This window comes from Capricornis sumatraensis, chromosome X (genome assembly GCF_032405125.1).
Source record: "Capricornis sumatraensis isolate serow.1 chromosome X, serow.2, whole genome shotgun sequence".
Classification (NCBI taxonomy): Eukaryota; Metazoa; Chordata; class Mammalia; order Artiodactyla; family Bovidae; genus Capricornis; species Capricornis sumatraensis.
The window spans coordinates 35,418,883-35,437,578 of record NC_091092.1 but is presented as its reverse complement, the minus strand read 5'-3'; positions in this window follow the sequence as shown (position 1 = coordinate 35,437,578).

Below are 18,696 nucleotides of genomic sequence, written 5' to 3'. Positions count from 1 at the left end.
TTCTAATCGCAAAGGAGAGAGGCAGTTGCCCCCACCAGAGTCTAACTACCATCCACTGTATTTAGTGGTAATTTATACCAATGGTTTCCATAGCAACAAGGAACTAACAACTTGGTAGCTGGGAGTTAAAATGAAATTTCTAAGATTTCAGAAACTATATTCCAGAAAAATGCAGTATCTCATACAGAATCATGTATTTTGTCTAGTATTTAAAAATAAAATCAAATGTACTTGAAAAAAGATATTGAATATGTTTTCTATGAATGTTGACAACCCCTAGCCTAATCAAAGGGCATACATTTCACAAAATTATGAGATTTCATTGAAAAAAGTTTAAAGACTAAGCTGTTCACTGACAATCTTCAAAATAGCTCAGTTTTTCATAGAAAAAAATGTACCCTTTTTTCCCTATATCATATTCATTATTTGAAAATGAACATGAAAGGGCAAGGCAACAAAGGTTTGGTAAGTGCACCCTATCTAGGCCCTTCCACATACATGATCTCTTTTTAGTCTAAAGATTGCTTTCAGAGCATACATTCAACCCAATCATTTTGCTTTCTGCCTCCAGGAAAGATATTTCCTAATGAATATATTTTACTTCGGTAGAAAAAAAACTGGAGGTCAGGTGTAGCCAATCCATTGGGTGACTGCATTTTGATTTGCATTCAAGGATGGATTCAGATTTGGCAGCAGTTGGCGCACTTAGGGTTCCAGTGACCTAATGGCCAAAATGGTCATTATTTCAAGGCAAAGTCACAGATGGCAAGAACATCAGAATAGCACCAAGGCAAACAGCTCTGCCAGGTCCCAGTGCCATGCTGATCACTCCCTAAGATAGAATGGATAGAAAGCAGTGAACTTTCTACCATCTAAGGCCTCTGCTGGAAACTGGGAGTGGTGATTCAGAGATGGAATGACTATGATACACAGCAACTGATTTCAAACGAGAATCCTTTTTGTGTGCAAATGTTGCATTTTTAAAATTAGTGATCCTATGTAGAAAGTCACACATAGGACACATTTTATCAAAATCGCCAATTCCAAATACTGGGAATCAGTACTCACCTGGATATTGAGGGAGGCCTGAAGACAAGACAATTGGTCTTCAGGCCTCAGATTATATATATTCTTTATTTTTCTTGATAAGAAAGCTATTATCAGGCTAATTCACTGCAAATCACTATTACTTCAAGAGAAAAACTTAGCTTTTCCTTCCCTAACCCAAGTTCAATAGGAATCACTGCCATCATCTTTAGTTCCTGTGTAGCCCCTTGAGCAAGATCATCCATCCAAAAGCAACAAAGTGGCTCCTCTCACAACATCCCGAGTCCCCCAGTGAAATTGTAAGTGGTCCCTCAGCACTTCATTTAACTCTCCAGTCCTTCACAATACTTGTTTTCTCTTGCAAGGAAAATCATTGGTAGCAATAAATTTCAAAATGCTTCCATGTATTTAAGAAGCAATGTTTTGCCAAAATGAAATCAAATTCTTTGGAGTCAGGCAGTTTTGGATTTCATTCATTTTATTCACTGCATGATCTTAAGTAATTTAATCTGACTTTCAGTTTCTTCACCTATGAAATGGGAAAAAAATCTATTACCATATAGGTTGTTGGACTACATAAAACAATGCACAATGTTAAGTATTCACCTAATGTTAGGTATTAAAATATTAATATTCATAAATTTTGACTATAGAAAATATTATACCTTCCTTTCTATTTTGCCCTTCATTATAACAAAACTAAAAAAATAATGAGAACCAATTACAGGTGTCCATATTTTTTCATGTTTCTCCAGCTCCCAGCAAGGCACTTCCTTTCCAGCACCTTGGAAAGTAAGTCAAACTGATTTTCATTTGAATTTATATTTGTACATGAGTATAATGCATGGCTCTAGGCTTAACCATTCAGATATATCAGGTTCAATCTAGGGCATTAATACAGAAATACCAGGTATAGCAAACGTGGATTTTCCTGGTCAAAGGCTCAGACATGCTTTAAAAGAAAGTATTCTGCTCTGAGCCAACATTCTGCCTGATGCAGAAAATTTAAGCCTGTTACATCCAGGTAAGTTCAGTAATTTCTCAGCCAGTTCAAACTGTATCTTCAGTTATAATAATGATTTGCCTCTCTGTTTCACTCCTTCCTCAGGATCAGTGATCAGCTCCGGGAGGGGGTGAGGAGGCAGCTAAAGGGAAGGCCACTGCGTTGGCCTTACTTCCTTAGTGCTCCAGGCTCATTGCATCTGTTCCTAGGTATATGTGTTGCATAATGTTCCCCTAAACTCTGTATTCTGCTAACGTTTGCTGCTTAACAAGCTACCTCAAAACTTAGTAGCTTTAAATGGCAGCCCTTTATTTAGCTCACAACTCTGTGGGTAAGCAATCTGGGCTAGCCTCAGCTGGACTCACCCATGCATCTACAGTCAACTGGCAGTCAAGGACCTCATTCTCATGTCTGGAAATTGGCTGGCTGGCAGATGGGACGAGAGAGTAACTGCACCGCGTCTTTCATAATCCAACAACCTGATCATAGAGTGATCAGAAGTTCCAACAGAAGCCAAGAGAAGGCAGGCTGCAATATGTCCACATTCCTTCAAGTGTCTACTTGCTGTCACATTTTATGTTGTCCCACTTGTCAAGTCAAGCAACAAGGCCAAGCCTGGAGTCGATGTCAAGGGTGTCGTCAAAGAGTATAGAAATAGGAAGTTATGACTAACTTAGAAGTCATTACTGCATCAGCACACCAGAAAAGGAAATTGCTTTTTTAAGGGATATTTAGTTCCCACTTAGCTCTCCTGTGCTGATAAGCCAGTGAGTGTTATTATATATCCCAACCCATGGCAGAGACTGTTCAAATCATACACAGAACCCTTTCATCCTGGTGTAAAGCATCTTAGAAACACACTGGTTCTCTTTCTCTCAGATAACTTCCCTCATTCAATTCACGGAACCACAGGACATTTTTATATCATCTCCTATGTCCCTGGACAATTCAGAAAACAGGGGTTGCAGGTTGGCAGGTGGTCAGTGTAATGGAAACTTATCTTTGACTTTTTCTTGCCAAGCCTGCCAAACAGTAGAGCTCTCATAGAAGACTGCTGCGTTGGATTGAAAGGATGTGTGATCGCTCAACAAGGCTTCCCAGCTTACTGGGACCTTCCCAGGAGGTAAAGCTTAAATCCATCCTCCTTTGATTTCCTCAAGCTGTAAAGGGGATTTCCATCATGTTTTACCATTCTTCAGATCTGACCCAACAGAAAGGTGGGCAGAATACAAGGACCTCCAAATACATGTCTCATTCTCTTCCCACCTCTACAAAATCCTCTGTTCATATCATTCCCTGCTTGAAAGATCTTTTTTGTATGTCCACATGTCTTGTGCATGCAATGGGCATGAGGAGAGTATGAACAGGCAGGAGAAACCCTGTTCAGGTTGATCTTGTGTTCTTCCTGACTTTTCTTTATACTTGTGTTCTTCCTGACTTTTCTTAATTATACTTACACCAGTTCAGGGGCTAAAAATTTACCACAATCCTTTTTGGAGCTTATCTTAATAACTACCCCTATGAATTATAAATCTTTACGTATGGGAGCTATTTATTCCGGATGCACAGAATCTGGTCAGAGACTTAGTTCCCCTCTGAATTCTGCCACAACCAAAGGCAGAGCCTCCACAGAGCTTGGATGAGTCTTATGATGGCCTTGTATAACTTGCTGTGTGTGGCGGGGGCTGGGGGGAGGTGGGGGCTGATGGAAGTAAGCAGTGAGGAAAACACCTATGTAGAGGAGTCCAAATGCAATGATTGATTTACTAGGAAGAAATATCTAGAGGCATAATATCTGGAAGCATTAACGGATGGGTTTTCATTCTCTTTTTACCCCTCATTACCCCTCAACATTTCCCATTAAAATTAGACCTTGAGGCTGAGACGTATTACTTCAGGCAAGGGCCCAATGCATAAAACAAACAGTCATATTTTTGGCATTTACTTTGGAATTAGACCTCTGAAAACCTTGGCAGAGCCACTGTCTCAATAGATAAAGCTTTGAATTACAAAACCCAAGTTTTGTGAGAGATAGAGAGAGAGAAAGGTTTTTAGTTTCAAAACTTTGAAGACTTCATGCAAAGACTTAGCGCACAAAGGTTGTCTTACAAACAAGAGCATTGGAAAGATTTTATGATGAAAGAAAAGCCTGTTTTCCACATCCAAGATGAAATTAAGTTGGATTAGTTGAGGAAAGGAAGAGGATTGAGACCAATTTCTGGGAAGAGGAGTAAAGGAAACCCCAGAAAAATTGGGGGAGTATTAAGAGCAGAGACTTGTGTTTTACTTCCCAGATGAAGCTCAAGAAGGCAGTAAGTCCACAAAAATGGTGGCCAGACACATCTAGACAGGAGTAGAAATGCTTCTAACTCTCCTAAGAGCCTAGAGGGTGATGGGAAGATATCTGTGCCTTCAATAAGGCTACAAATGGCTGAGAGATGTGTAGGGGCCTTGTAATTTTAACAAGGAAACAAGGAATTGACAGTGAATTCCATGTCAATTGCACAGTACGTAGGACTGGTAGAACTGTAAACATTAGGAAACACTGCTGCTGCTGCTGCTGCTGCTGCTAAGTCGCTTCAGTCGTGTCCGACTCTGTGTGACCCCATAGACGGCAGCCCACCAGGCTCCCCCATCCCTGGGATTCTCCAGGCAAGAACACTGGAGTGGATTGCCGGTATGGATAAATACCAACAGCCCAAATATAACAAAAGCTAAACTATTCTCAAATACCAAAAGAAAACAGAAAAGGATCACGGACAAAATACCCTGCCTTCCACTTTGGTAGTATTTAGATGTTAACCCATAGAATAAGAAGAAAGAAGAGGAAAACCTTGATTTGTACTAACTTTTTACTTCAAAAAAATTACTTCATGACAAATTTGACTAAGAGTGCCTTAAATCGTCAATGTTAAAATTTCTGAGACTGGGAGTTCCCTGGCGATCCAGTAGTTAAGGGGCCAAGCAGGAAGTCTGGGTTTGATCCCTGGTCAGGGAACTAAGATCCACCCTCCAAGCCATGTGGTACAGCCAAAAAAAATTTTTTTCTGACACTGAACAGAAATGGAGAGAAGAATCACATCTTTTTACAAACTTGAATTGAACTATGAAAAACATACCTATAGAGTGTATAGTTTTCTATTGTTGCTATATTAAATCACTACAAATTTCTGGACTTAACACAAGTTTATCATCTTATCATTTTGGACATTAGAAGTTCTGAAATCAAGGTGTCAACAAGGCTGTTCCAGGAGAGAATATGCTTGCTTGGCTTTTCCAGTTTCAGTTCAGTTCAGTCACTCAGTTTTGTCCAACTCTTTGCGACATCATTGACTGCAGCATGCCAGGCCTCCCTGTGCATCACCAACTCCTGAAGCCTACCCAAATTCGTGCCCATCACATCGGTGATGCCATCCAACCATCTCATCCTCTGTAGTCCCCTTTTCCTCCCACCGTCAATCTTTCCCAGCATCAGGGTCTTATCAAATGAGCCAGTGCTTTGCATCAGGTGGCGAAAGTATTGGAGTTTCAGCTTCAGCATCAGTCCTTCCAGTGAATATTCAGGACTGATTTCCTTTAGGATGGATTGGATGGATCTCCTTGCAGTCCAAGGGACTCTCAAGAGTCTTCTCCAACACCACAGTTCAAAGGCATCAATTCATTGGCGCTCAGCCTTCTTCACAGTCCAACTCTCACATCCATACATGACAACAGGAAAAACCATAGCCTTGACTAGACGGACCTTAGTCAGCAAAGTAATGTCTCTGCTTTTGAATATACTATCTAGGTTGGTCATAACTTTTCTTCAAGGAGTAAGCATCTTTTAATTTCATGGCTGCAGTCACCATCTGCAGTGATTTTGGAGCCCCCCAAAATAAAGTTTCTCACTGTTCCCATCGTTTCACCATTTATTTGCCATGAAGTGATGGGACCAGGTGCCATGATCTTAGTTTTCTGAATGCTGAGCTTTAAGCCAACTTTTTTACTCTCCTCTTTCACTTTCATCAAGAGGCTCTTTAGTTCTTCTTCACTTTCTTCCATAAGGATGGTGTTATCTGCATATCTGCTGCTGCTGCTGCTAAGTGACTTCAGTCGTGTCTGACTCTGTGTGACCCCATAGACAGCAGCGTACCAGGTTCCTCCATCCCTGGGATCAGAGGTTATTGATATTTCTCCCAGCAATCTTGATTCCAGCTGTGCTTCATCCAGCCCAGCATTTCACATGATATACTCTGCATAAAAGTTAAATAAGCAGGGTGACAATATATAGCCTTGATGTACTCTTCTCGTTTCAAAAGAACCAATTTTGGTCCTTAGTTCATAGGCCCTTCCTCCATCTTCCAGCATCAAAGCACTTTCAATTCTCCTCCTTCTCTCCTGCCCTTCCATTATCACATCTTTTTTTTGACTCAGACAATATGCCTCTCTCTTTGCCTTATTAGAATTCTTTTGTTTATATTGGGTCCACTCACATAATGCAGGATAATCTCAATCCAAGATCCTTAATCACATCTGTAAAGTCCCTTTTGCCATCTAGGATAACACTTACAGGTTTCAGGGAATAGGGTGTGGATAATCTTTAAAAGGGGCTTCCCAGGTGCCACTAGTGGTAAAGAACCCACCCGCTAATGTGGGAGACCCAGATTCAATCCTTGGGTCGGGAAGATCCTCTGGAGAAGGGAATGGCAGCCCACTCCAGTACTCTTGCCTGGAGAATCCCCATAGACAGAGGAGGGCTACAGTCCATACGGTTGCAAAGAGTCCAGCATGACTGAAGCAACTTAGCACACACACATCTTTAAAAGGCCATTATTCTGGCCTCATAGGATAATCTGAGCTATGACCCAACCCAGGAATTCTCACCCTTATATAGATCACCTGTAGAGCCAAACACCTAGTTTTCTCAACAAGGCTAATGGTCAAGTTTGGTCTTCAGCCATTATGTTCTGGTTTAGCACTACCAGTTGTTCACAGCTGGAATCTATAGTGATCAGTTGGTGCCTGTGCTTTATTAACATTGTTCAATATTTTGACTATCACCCCTGGTGACAATGACAAGTTGAGAAGTGCCACCCTTATGGTGTGAACAATTAGAGCAAACCCCTTGAGCAAAGCAGCCTACAGAGCTAAATGGGCTTAGATTTACAGGATTAGCTGAGTGAAGGAAGTAAACAAAAATGATTATGTTTTCTATACATATGTCCTGGATACCATCCAAAATAGGCTAGTGTTTCCAGTGATCAAAAAGCATGTAGTACACATCTCTGTGCCCCCTTCTATGTAATTTCTAAAGATTTAAGGTGACAAAATCCTCAGATGCCAAGGGGCACACTCATTCATTCAGTCTTTCAACCATCTTTAATAAGTGTTTGCTCAGTGTCAAGATTTATTCTAGGTGTTGGAGATATAGTGGAGAACAGCACCAGATAATTTTATACAGTGTTCTCAAATTTCAGTGTGCATCAGAATTTAATAAAACATAGCCAAGGAAGGAAGTAGGAGGAGGATTCCAGAGAGAGGGGACATAGCTATACCTATGGTTGATTCATGTTGATGTTGGGCAGAAACCAACACAATACTGTAAAGAAATTATCCTTCAATTAAAAATAAATTTAAAAAATAAAACATAGCTTCCAGGGCTGTGCTAAAAAGAGAGATTTCTGAGCTGTCCCCCACCCACCCCACAGGAATCTTTTTCAGAGGGTTTGGGGCAACTCAGGAATTTGCATATTATAAATTATTGACAGTTGAAAGTGGGAATATGCTGGTGAAAAGAGCTCACTTAGAGAAAAGAGCTCACTTAGAGAAAAGAGCTCATCATAGTGGTAATGGCATAAAAGAATCCTCAAGGTTAATCACTTACCATCTGTTTTCATTTCTGCTGACTTATCCCATGAGTTGGTTCATACAAAGATAATAAGACTCAGTTTATATAGATACTAACATGCCTACTATCCCCACTTTGAATTGCCATGTGTTCATTTGCTTAATTTTGATCAACACTGTAAATCTTGTGTTGTTTTCTGCTTATTTATTTCAGTAACTCTTGAAGTAGTATAGATCGGAAAGTAATAAGTGACTAGTCTCTAGATTAGAAGATTTTCCTCATGGTTTTTTACTCAGAAGGCAGACTGATCATTTTGGCTTTCAACTATTATATAAAAGACAGACTGTGCATTATTGTGCTAGAGGTTTTATTTGTGTTGATGGCTAGGACACTCAAGAAGTTTGACATTTCTAGGTAAAACATGTTCCACTGACAGATTCTTCAAAGGGAAATGGGCCCCCACACAACCCTTGTTAAGTTGACAGTGAAATACACGATTTCACATTCCTAGCTACAGTTGCTTAGAGATGGACACCTAAACCAGGGAAGTTCAATCACGGACTTACAACTGACCTATGCATTGACTGGCATAAAAAGATCTGCCATAAAAGAGATGTATATGTATGGCTGAGTCCCTTTGCTGTCCACCTGAAACCATCACAACATTGTTCATCAGCTATACTCTAATATGGGCATCCCATTGCAGGGGGGTGAAGAGAATAGGGGGAAGAGATAGTTTGGGATGGGCATGTACACACTGCTATCTTTAAAATGGATAACCAACAAGGTCCTACTGTATAGCACAGGGAACTCTGCTCGATGTTTTGTGGCAGCCTGGAGTGGAGGGGCATTTGGGGGAGAATGGATACATGTATATGCATGGCTGAGTCTCTTTGCTGTTTGCCTGAAACTATCACAACATTGTTAATCAGCTATACCCCAAAACAAAATTTAGAAGTTTTGTTTTTTTTTTAAGTCGAGGATTTTTTATGAAATTGTCTCTTCAGTCACATATTAGAGCTCTTTACCAGACCAAGAGTCTTCCAAACATGTTTCATTGGGTGGGAAATTATGGATGGCTCATAGCAAATTCACCCCTTTCTTGATAAATATATTGAATATGTGAAGTTTGAGATACCTATTAGATTTAAAGATGGAGACTTCAAAGCTAACAGTTAAAATTTTTGAATTTAGAGAAGTCAGGGTAGGAAGTGCAAATTCGGGAGTCATTGGAGATATAGATTTAGGGGTCATTGGCATAAAGACAGTACTGAAAATCATGGAACTAGATAAAATCACTTAGAGAAAGAGAGTATAGAGAATAAAAGGTGGCCCAGGACTGAGTCTTAGGGCATTTCTACATTTAGAAATAGGGCGGAGGAAAGGAGCCAGCAAAGCAGATTAAGAATGAACAGCCACTAGTTATGAAGGAAATATGATGTCCTAGAAACCAAAAAAAGAAGTGGTTTCAAGAATAAGGTAGTGGTCAATTGTGTCAGATGCTTATGAGAGGTCTATTAAGATGAAGATTTAAAAAATGGCTACTGGATTTAGAAACAGAAAAGTTATTACAACATTAAAGTCAGAAGCTCAGTTGTGGTGGGCTGAAGACAGAATGGGTCATGAGGAAGTAGAGACAACAACGATGAACAAACCTTTTTTAAAAAGTTCTGTAATGAAGAGGGATCAGAAAAATGGGGTGGTATCAAGAGGGAGACATGTGAAATCACAGGAAATACAGGAAAATGTTTATATAGAAACAGGGACTATTCTATGATGAAAGGAGAATTAAGAACACAAAAGAGAGAAAAGTGTCAGGTGAAAAGTCCTTGAGGACTCAAGAGCAGATGGAACACAGAGTATAAGTGAATGGATTGCCTTTTATATAAACAAAGAATATACAACTTAGATTTAATAGTAGAAAAGCAACAGAACTCCCATGTAACAATGTGTTTCTGATGCAGGTGTAGTGTTTCAGAAGTTTCAGCTGAAGAAAATGAATGAAATGGCTGTTTCAAAGAGCAAAAAGGCAGGAATTTCCCTGGTGGTCCGGTGGATAAGACTCTGTGCTTCCACTGCCGGGGGCATGGGTTCAATCTCTGGTCATGGAACTGATTCCACATGCCACACTACAGCCAAAAAAATTTTTAAATAATAAATGAAAAAATTGCTGGGATGAATAAAGCCAGAGCCATAAACAACAAACAAAAACAAACAGCAGAAAGGCAAATGTGTGAAGACAGTATTAGTACAATAGAATGCCCAGGCAGTTGTTAAGTTTCAAATTTGAGAACACAAATTTAAAATAAAACTCATTAGCATGCAGATTAGTTTTCTATTGATGCTGGAAAAAATTACCACAAACTAAATGGTTGAAAACGGAGAAGGCAATGGCACCCCACTCCAGTACTCTTGCCTGGAAAATCCCATGGACGGAGGAGCCTGGTGGGCTGCAGTCCATGGAGTCTCTAAGAGTCAGACACGACTGAGCAACTTCACTTTCCCTTTTCACTTTCATGCATTGGAGGAGGAAATGGCAACCCACTCCAGTGTTCTTACCTGGAGAATCCCAGGGACGGGGGAGCCTGGTGGACTGCCGTCTATGGGGTCGCACAGAGTCGGACACGACTGAAGTGACTTAGCAGCAGTAGCAGTGGTTGAAAACAATGCAGGTTCACCTCACAGCTCTGTAAGTCAGAAGTCTAGCACAGGGATGACCCAGAGAGATGTTATGGGGAGGGAGGTGGGAGAGGGGTTCATGTTTGGGAACACATGTAAGAATTAAAGATTTTAAAATAAAATAAATAAAAATAAAAATAAAAAAAGAAGTCTAGCACAGCTCTTTCTAGGGTAAAGTCAAGATATGAGCAGACTGCCTTCTTTTCTGGACACTGTAGGAGAGAATCCATTTCCTTAACTTTTCCAGCATTCCTTGGGCCACCCACATTCCTTGGTTTGTGGTCTCTTCAGTTCAGTTCAGTCACTCAATCTTGTCCGACTCTTTGTGACCCCGTGAATCACAGCACGCCAGGCCTCCCTATCCATCACCAACTCTCAGAGTTCACTCAAACTCATGTCGATGGAGTCAGTGATGCCATCCAGCCATCTCATCCTCTGTCATCCCCTTCTCCTCCTGCCCCCAATCCCTCCCAGCATGAGGGTCTTTTCCAATGAGTCAATTCTTCACATCAGGTGGCCAAAGTATTGGAGTTTCAGCTTCAACATCAGTCCTTCCAATGAACACCCAGGACTGATCTCCTTTAGGATGGACTGGTTGGATCTCCTTGCAGTCCAAGGGACTCTCAAGAGTCTTCCAACATCACAGTTCAAAAGCATCAATTCTTCGGTGCTCAGCTTTCTTCACAGTCCAACCCTCACATCTATACCTGACCACTGAAAAAACTGTAGCCTTGACTAGATGAACCTTTGTTGGCAAAGTAATATCTCTGCTTTTCAATATGCTATCTAGGTTGGTCATAACTTTCCTTCCAAGAAGTAAATGTCTTTTTAATTTCATGGCTGCAATCACTATCTGCAGTGATTTTGGAGCCCAAAAAATAAAGTCTGACACTGTTTCCACTGTTTCCCCATCGGTTTTCCATGAAGTGATGGAACCAGATGCCATGATCTTAGTTTTCTGAATGTTGAGCTTTAAGCCAACATTTTCACTCCCTTCTTTCACTTCCATCAAGAGACTTTTTAGTTCCTCTTCACTTTCTGCCATAAGGGTGGTGTCATCTGCTTATCTGAAGTTATTGATATTTCTCCCGGCAATCTTGATTCCAGCTTGTGCTTCTTCCAGTCCAGCGTTTCTCATGATGTACTCTGCATAGAAGTTAAATAAGCAGGGTGACAATATACAGCCTTGACATACTCCTTTTCCTATTTGGAACCAGTTTGTTGTTCCATGTCCAGTTCTAACTGTTGCTTCCTGACCTGCATATAGGTTTCTCAAGAGGCATGTCAGGTAGTCTGGTATTCCCATCTCTTGAAGAATTTTCCACAGTTTATTGTGATCCACACAGTCAAAGTCTTTGGCATAGTCAATAAAGCAGAAATAGATATTTTTCTGGAACTCTTGCTTTTTCCATGATCCAGCAGATGTTGGCAATTTGATCTCTAGTTCCTCTGCCTTTTCTAAAACCAGCTTGAACATCAGGGAGTTCACGGTTCACGTATTGCTGAAGCCTGGCTTGGGGAATTTTGAGCATTACTTTACTAGTGTATGCTATGTCACTTCAGTCGTGTCTGACTCTGTGTGACCCCATAGACATCAGCCCACCAGGCTCCCCCGCCCCTGGGATTTTCCAGGCAAGAACACTGGAGTGGGTTGCTATTTCCTTCTCCAATGCATGAAAGTGAAAAGTGAAAGGGAAGTCGCTCAGTCATGTCTGACTCTTTGCGACTCCATGGACTGGGATTTTCCGTCCATGGGATTTTCCAGGCAAGAGTACTGGAGTGGGGTGCCATCGCCTTCTCCTACTAGCGTGTGAGAGGAATGCAATTGTGTGGTAGTTTGAGCATTCTTTGGCATTGCCATTCTCTGGGACTAGAATGAAAACTGACCTTTTCCAGTCCTGTGGCCACTTCTGAGTTTTCCAAATTTGCTGGCATATTGAGTGCAGCACTTTCACAGCATCATCTTTCAGGATTTGAAATAGCTCAACTGGAATTCCATCACCTCCACTAGCTTTGTTCCTAAAGATGCTTGCTAAAGCCCACTTGACTTCACATTCCAGGATGTCTGGCTCTAGGTAAGTGATCACACCATCGTGATTATCTTGGTCGTGAAGCTCTTTTTCGTACTCCATCTGAAATAGAGCAGGAACCCCTCTTATGTTGTACCTCTCTACCCTTCTTCCATTGTTGTGTCTCTGCAACCACAGCTGAGAAATGTTCTCTGCTTTTAAGGACTCGTGGAATTAGATTGAACCCACCTGGATAATTCAGGTGCATTTCCCCACTCAGGATCTATAACTTTAATAACATGAGCTAAGCCCTTTTGCCATGTAATGTTCACAGGTTACTGGGATTAGGGACCATTAGGTTATTGGGATTTGGGGCCATGCACAGAATGTGTACTTTTCCCAGTAGTGTCTGGCTGCTTGTGTGCAGTCTTGGAATAGGTAGACAGCAGGATATCAACTATTGAAAATCCCTTGGACAAGGATATCAAACCAGTCAATTCTAAAGGAAATCAATCCTGAATACTCATTGGAAGGACTGATGCTGAAGCTGAAGCTGAAGCTCCAATACTTTGGCCACCTGGTGGGAAGAGCTGATTCACTGGAAAAGACCCTGACGCTGGGAAAGATTGAAGGCAGGAGAAGGGGATGACAGAGGACGATATGGTTGGGTGGAATCACTGATTCAATGGACAATACTTTGAGCAAACTCCGGGAGATAGTGAAGGACAGGGAAACCTGATGTGCTGCAGTCCATGGGATCACAAAGAGTCGGACACGACTTAGTGACTGAAAAACAACGGGATATTAACAGTGTTTTGTGTTTTGCAAGCAAGGGACAGCTGAGTGATAAATGGTCAAGAGTGGAAGAGGTGTGCAAGGAAACGACTCTAATGATAATTAAAATCAAGATTTTGGAGGTGGTTCAGTTTTTCTTAAGGGCAGTTCAAGGACATGACCCTGAGATTGGGTTGATCAGGCAGGATAAGAAAAAGATAATTGGTGATGAGAAGGTCAAGTAACTGAAGAGCCAGAGGATTGGATAAATCTTCCATGTGAATACTGAAGTCACCAAAAATGTTATTAACATTAGAGAGGGAGAGGGAGAAAGTGGGCCAAGTACAATAATGTTTATTAGATGAAAAGAAGTGACTGGTTTGGAGAATAACAAGGAGGGTAGTAGTAGATTAGGATGGCATTACACGTAAAGAATCTGGGAGATCTAAAGGAAAAAGAAGAAATGATCCTAGAAACAAATGAGGACTTCCTACCATGCAAAGTGCAAAATATGAGGTATTAGTCTACTACCTAAAACCTAGCATTTAGAATAGCTGGGATGAGACTCAAGAACCTAGATATTAGAATTGCAACACAGTCCAGCCTCAGTCTCAATATTCAGGCAACTCCTATTTGTTTAAGATGCAACCCCAGCCCTCACAGGGCAAACAGTCAACTATTTACTTCAACATTATATTTAGCATCCTTAAACTTGTGTAAGGTCATTAACCACGAGTCCATGAAGTTACCATCACCTCTAACTGGTACACCAATATCAGCAATAGAAACAAGGCACATCATTTGAATTTACTGTCAGTATCTGGATATTTGGGCTTCCCTGGTGGCTCAGATGGTAAAGAATCTGTCTGCAATACAGGAGACCCAAGTTTGATCCCTGATTTGGAAGATCCCATGGAGAAGGGAATGAATGGCAACCCAGTCCACTATTCTTGCCTGGAGAATTCCATGGACAGAGAAGCCTGGCAGCGTACAGTCCAGGGTGTCACAAAGAGTCAGATGCAACTTAACAACAAAAACAAATAGAACAGATAAACTTCTACTAGGTGACATTTCACACTGACTCACCCATGAGGAGGTAGTATACTTTGGAGTGTCACATTCCTGGATACTAGGCCTTCTTCTGCCACAAATCAGCTATGGCGGGGGGCGGGGGGGTGATTTTTTAAAGTATTGCCAAATAAGTGAGCATTCTTGATGAAACCTGAAGTAAAAACCTTTGTCTTTGTCTATATTGCTTTATTCATTGAAATTCTCATTAACCAGTTGAAGTGTAAATATATGTGTACTGTTGTAATAACAAAATGTTACAACAGTGAAGATTGTGGAAACTACTCTTCTTATATATGAAAGCAATTATGAAAGACTTCCAAATGGTTAAATCAATTGGTAAACAAATTGACAATTAATACAAATATTAAAAGAATGCCTTAGCCAGATAAATTTAGGAAAAGTACTATATATTTTGGAGCCATCAAATTTTTATAAATATTTATAAAGACAAATAATGATATAATAATTATAAATCATTATAAAACACTGAATAATGGATATTATACTTATTATAATTTTAATTTTTTAAAATTATTTGATACACTCACTAAATGAAATACTTAAAACCTCTATTTGATTTACAGTTATTTAATTCCATTTCATTTAAGGAAAAAGTCATAATTTAGGTATCATGCATATCTATGAGAAGGAATTAAAAATAGAATGTCAGTTTTGCCATATCAAAATTTCATGAGGAAAAAATCTCCAAAATCACATGCAAAGCTTCTATGATACATCATTTTGATCCAGACACAATAAAAAATACAGAGTAAGAATAAAGAAAGTATTGGAGAAAAGTGTGTTACCCTACAATAATCTTGCTTTTCCATAAACCTCAGTTTTTTTAATATAAATTTATTTATTTTAATTGGAGGTTAATTACTTTACAATATTATATTGGTTTTGCCATACATCAACATGAATCCATGACAGATATACACATGTTCCCCATCCTGAACCCCCCTCCCCCCTCCCTCCCCGTACCATCCCTCTGGGTCGTCCCAGTGCACCAGCCCCAAGCATCCAGTATCATACATCGAACCTGGACTGGCGATTTGTTTCATATATATGGAATTTAGAAAGATGGTAATGATAAACCTCAGTTTTAAATGATCATCCATTTAGGATCACCAGTGTGCAGTAGAATGACTCCAGGAGTAACACAGCATCAGACAGTACCAAGACATTATTCCTACACTACAATGTTCAACAATTTACTTGACTACCAAGTATACCAAAAAAATAATAAAAAATTAATTTGGGGGGAGAAATTTTACATTTATCCTTGTATATCATAAGTTCATTTTGGTGACACTTGGTTCTGATTAAGTTTTATATTGGTCTTTTACTATTGTTTAGTTTTTAAATTGAGGTATAAATTCATGTGCCATACTATTCACCCTTTTAAAGTGTATAAATCAGTGGTTTATAATGAATTCACAAACTTTTACAACCATCATCTAATTTCAGAATATTTTTATGACCCCCAAAAGAAAACCTGTTCCCCTTGGCATTTACTCACCACTTCCCTATACCCTCAGCCCCTGGCAACCACTAATCCATTTTCTGTCTCTGTGGACTTGCTTATTCTGGACATTTTATATAAATTGAATTAATAAATATGCAGCATTTTGTGTCTGTCTCCTTTCACTTAGCATAATATTTTTAAGGTTCATGTGTGTTACAGCATGTATCAGAATTTCATTCCTTTTTATTGCCAAGTAATATTCCATTGCAATAGATATACCATATTTTATTTCTTCATTTATCATTTGATGTACATTTGGGCTGGTCCCTCCTTGGCTCAGGGAAGTTAAATGAATTTGGGGCTATTATAAATAATGCTGCTGTATGTGGTTAAGTGTAAGGTTTTGAGTGGACATATGTTTTCATTTTTCTTGGATCTATACCTAAGAGTAGAATTGCTGGGTCATATGGTAACCCTTTGTTTAATATTTTGAGGAACTATCAAGCTGTTTTCCAAAGTAGATATCCACAAGAAATGTATGAGGGTTCCAATTTCCACTTCTCCTATCATGCCTTTTGATATGGGTAGCTACTGAGACTAAACAGGATTTCATTACCTCTCCTGGAACATTCTACTTGGATTACTGGCCACCACTTTCTGGGTCAGGCCCAACAGGTTCATTGCCCACTAAGCTCAGTCCTTTGTCCAAGTTCTAGCTTACTACTGTTTACCTTCTGACATCTACCAAGACCCTCCCCATATGCTTCATGTCCTAACCTATATAATTATGACATACTTTAGATGGTTTCATTATTCAGGTAATAATTTCCTGTAATTATTTGATAGTAATTCATCAGCAGCATTATTTTTTCTCTAGTGGCTCTTTAAAGTTCATAAGACACACAGTTTCATTTATTTCTTACAACATAATAATAAGTAGCATTATTCTCATTTTAGGGATAAGGAAACTAAAGCTCAGAGAACTTAAATGACTTACCTAATGTCACAGAGAGCTAATTAGTGGTAAAACCAGAATCCAAACTTTAACACCAAATCCTATCCCAACCACTGATTACCTAATACAGTTTCTCTACCATAAAATCCTTTCTATAAATTTTATTATGAGGACATTTTCCCAAATTATTTTAGCAGGTTCCAAGTTCTCCAAAACCTTAAAAGAATTTTTCTAGCTTCTCTATGACATAGCATTGTTTGGCTTCCCAGGCTATCATCAACCTCATCAATTAATTTTCTGAAAGAATCAATTTAGTCTATATGTGGCAACAGATAATGGGGCAAAAGCCTAAGAGCATTAATTTTTATAAAATCCAAATAATAATTGCTATAGATTTCTCCATAATATTTTAGTTCTTAATCAGTATTTTTGTTCAGTGCTTGTAATACTTGCATTTACATGCTAATAGGTTCAAATTCAGATAGCCTCCTCAAGTTTAGTATTTAAATCTTCATCAAATACTTTCATCTTTATCCTACTCTGAACCAAAATTTTTTAAAGATTTTTTTAATGTGGACTATTTTTAAAGTATTTATTAAATTTGTTACAATTTGTTTACTTTCTGGTCTTTTGGCCATGAGGCATGTGGGATCTTAGACCCCCAACCAGGGACTGAACCCATGCACTGGAAGGCAAAGTCCCAACCACTGGGCCACCAGGAAGCCCCTCGACCAAAATTTATTTGCCCATACGAGGAAATATCTTTCACTGTTATCCCCCTTATCTGTCATGCTTGCTACCTCCTGAACAGTTTTGCTCATGTTATTCTCTCAAATTCTCTTTCCCTTCCCAGTAGAATATCTACCTCCCTTTAATACCTAACTCAAATCCCACCTTATCCATAGAGCTTTCCCCTACAATTTCAGACTTCAGTGACCTCTCTTTCCTTTTAATTCCAGTTACACCATGTTAGAAAATAAAGAAAACATCAATGGGCTAGAAATCCATCAGTTAGAAAATGATGTATTCCTAAGGAGTCCAAGTTTCAGTCCTTATACTACTTCTGATATTCTTGATAACTTTAAATCATCAAGATAATCTCACTGTACCTCCTGATGATAAAACTGAAAGTAATATAATCATTTACAGTGAAAACTCTATTTGAAACCAAACTACCCAAAACCCTTAATTAAGTAGAATTCTTTTTTGCACAGAACGTTTAAGAAAAATGAGGCAAAACAAACAAAAAAAGAAGCTCATTCCATTTTTAATTACATTCCAGCGAGTGTCTTGGTCTTGGTAGATACTCAGCCTCATGCCCAGCATCTGTTTCATCCATTCTTGGAGAGTGACCACTGTCTTGAGATGATGAGCCTGTCAATCTGTAAAAGTAAAGATGTTTACTAGATTCTACTTGCTAAAGCAAGAAAGTTGACCTGAATTTGAAAATTTCTGAGGACATGCTACTGCTAAGTCACTTCAGTCATGTCCGACTCTGTGCAACCCCATAGACGGCAGCCCACCAGGCTCCCCCATCCTTGGGATTCTCCAGGTAAGAACACTGGAGTGGGTTGCCATCTCCTTCTCCAATGCATGAAAGTGAAAAGGGAAAGTGAAGTCACTCAGTCATGTCTGACTCTTCACGACCCCATGGACTGCAGCCCACCAGGCTCCTCCATCCACGGGATTTTCCAGGCAAGAGTACTGGAGTGGGGTGCCATTGCCTTCTCCAGGAGGCAAAACAAAATAAAATTTCATTTCACCAAGGCAATCAAGATGATTTAAAAGAAAGTGAAATGGTACAGATGAACCTATTTTCAGGATAGAAATAGAGACAGAGATGCAGACATAAAGAACTTACAT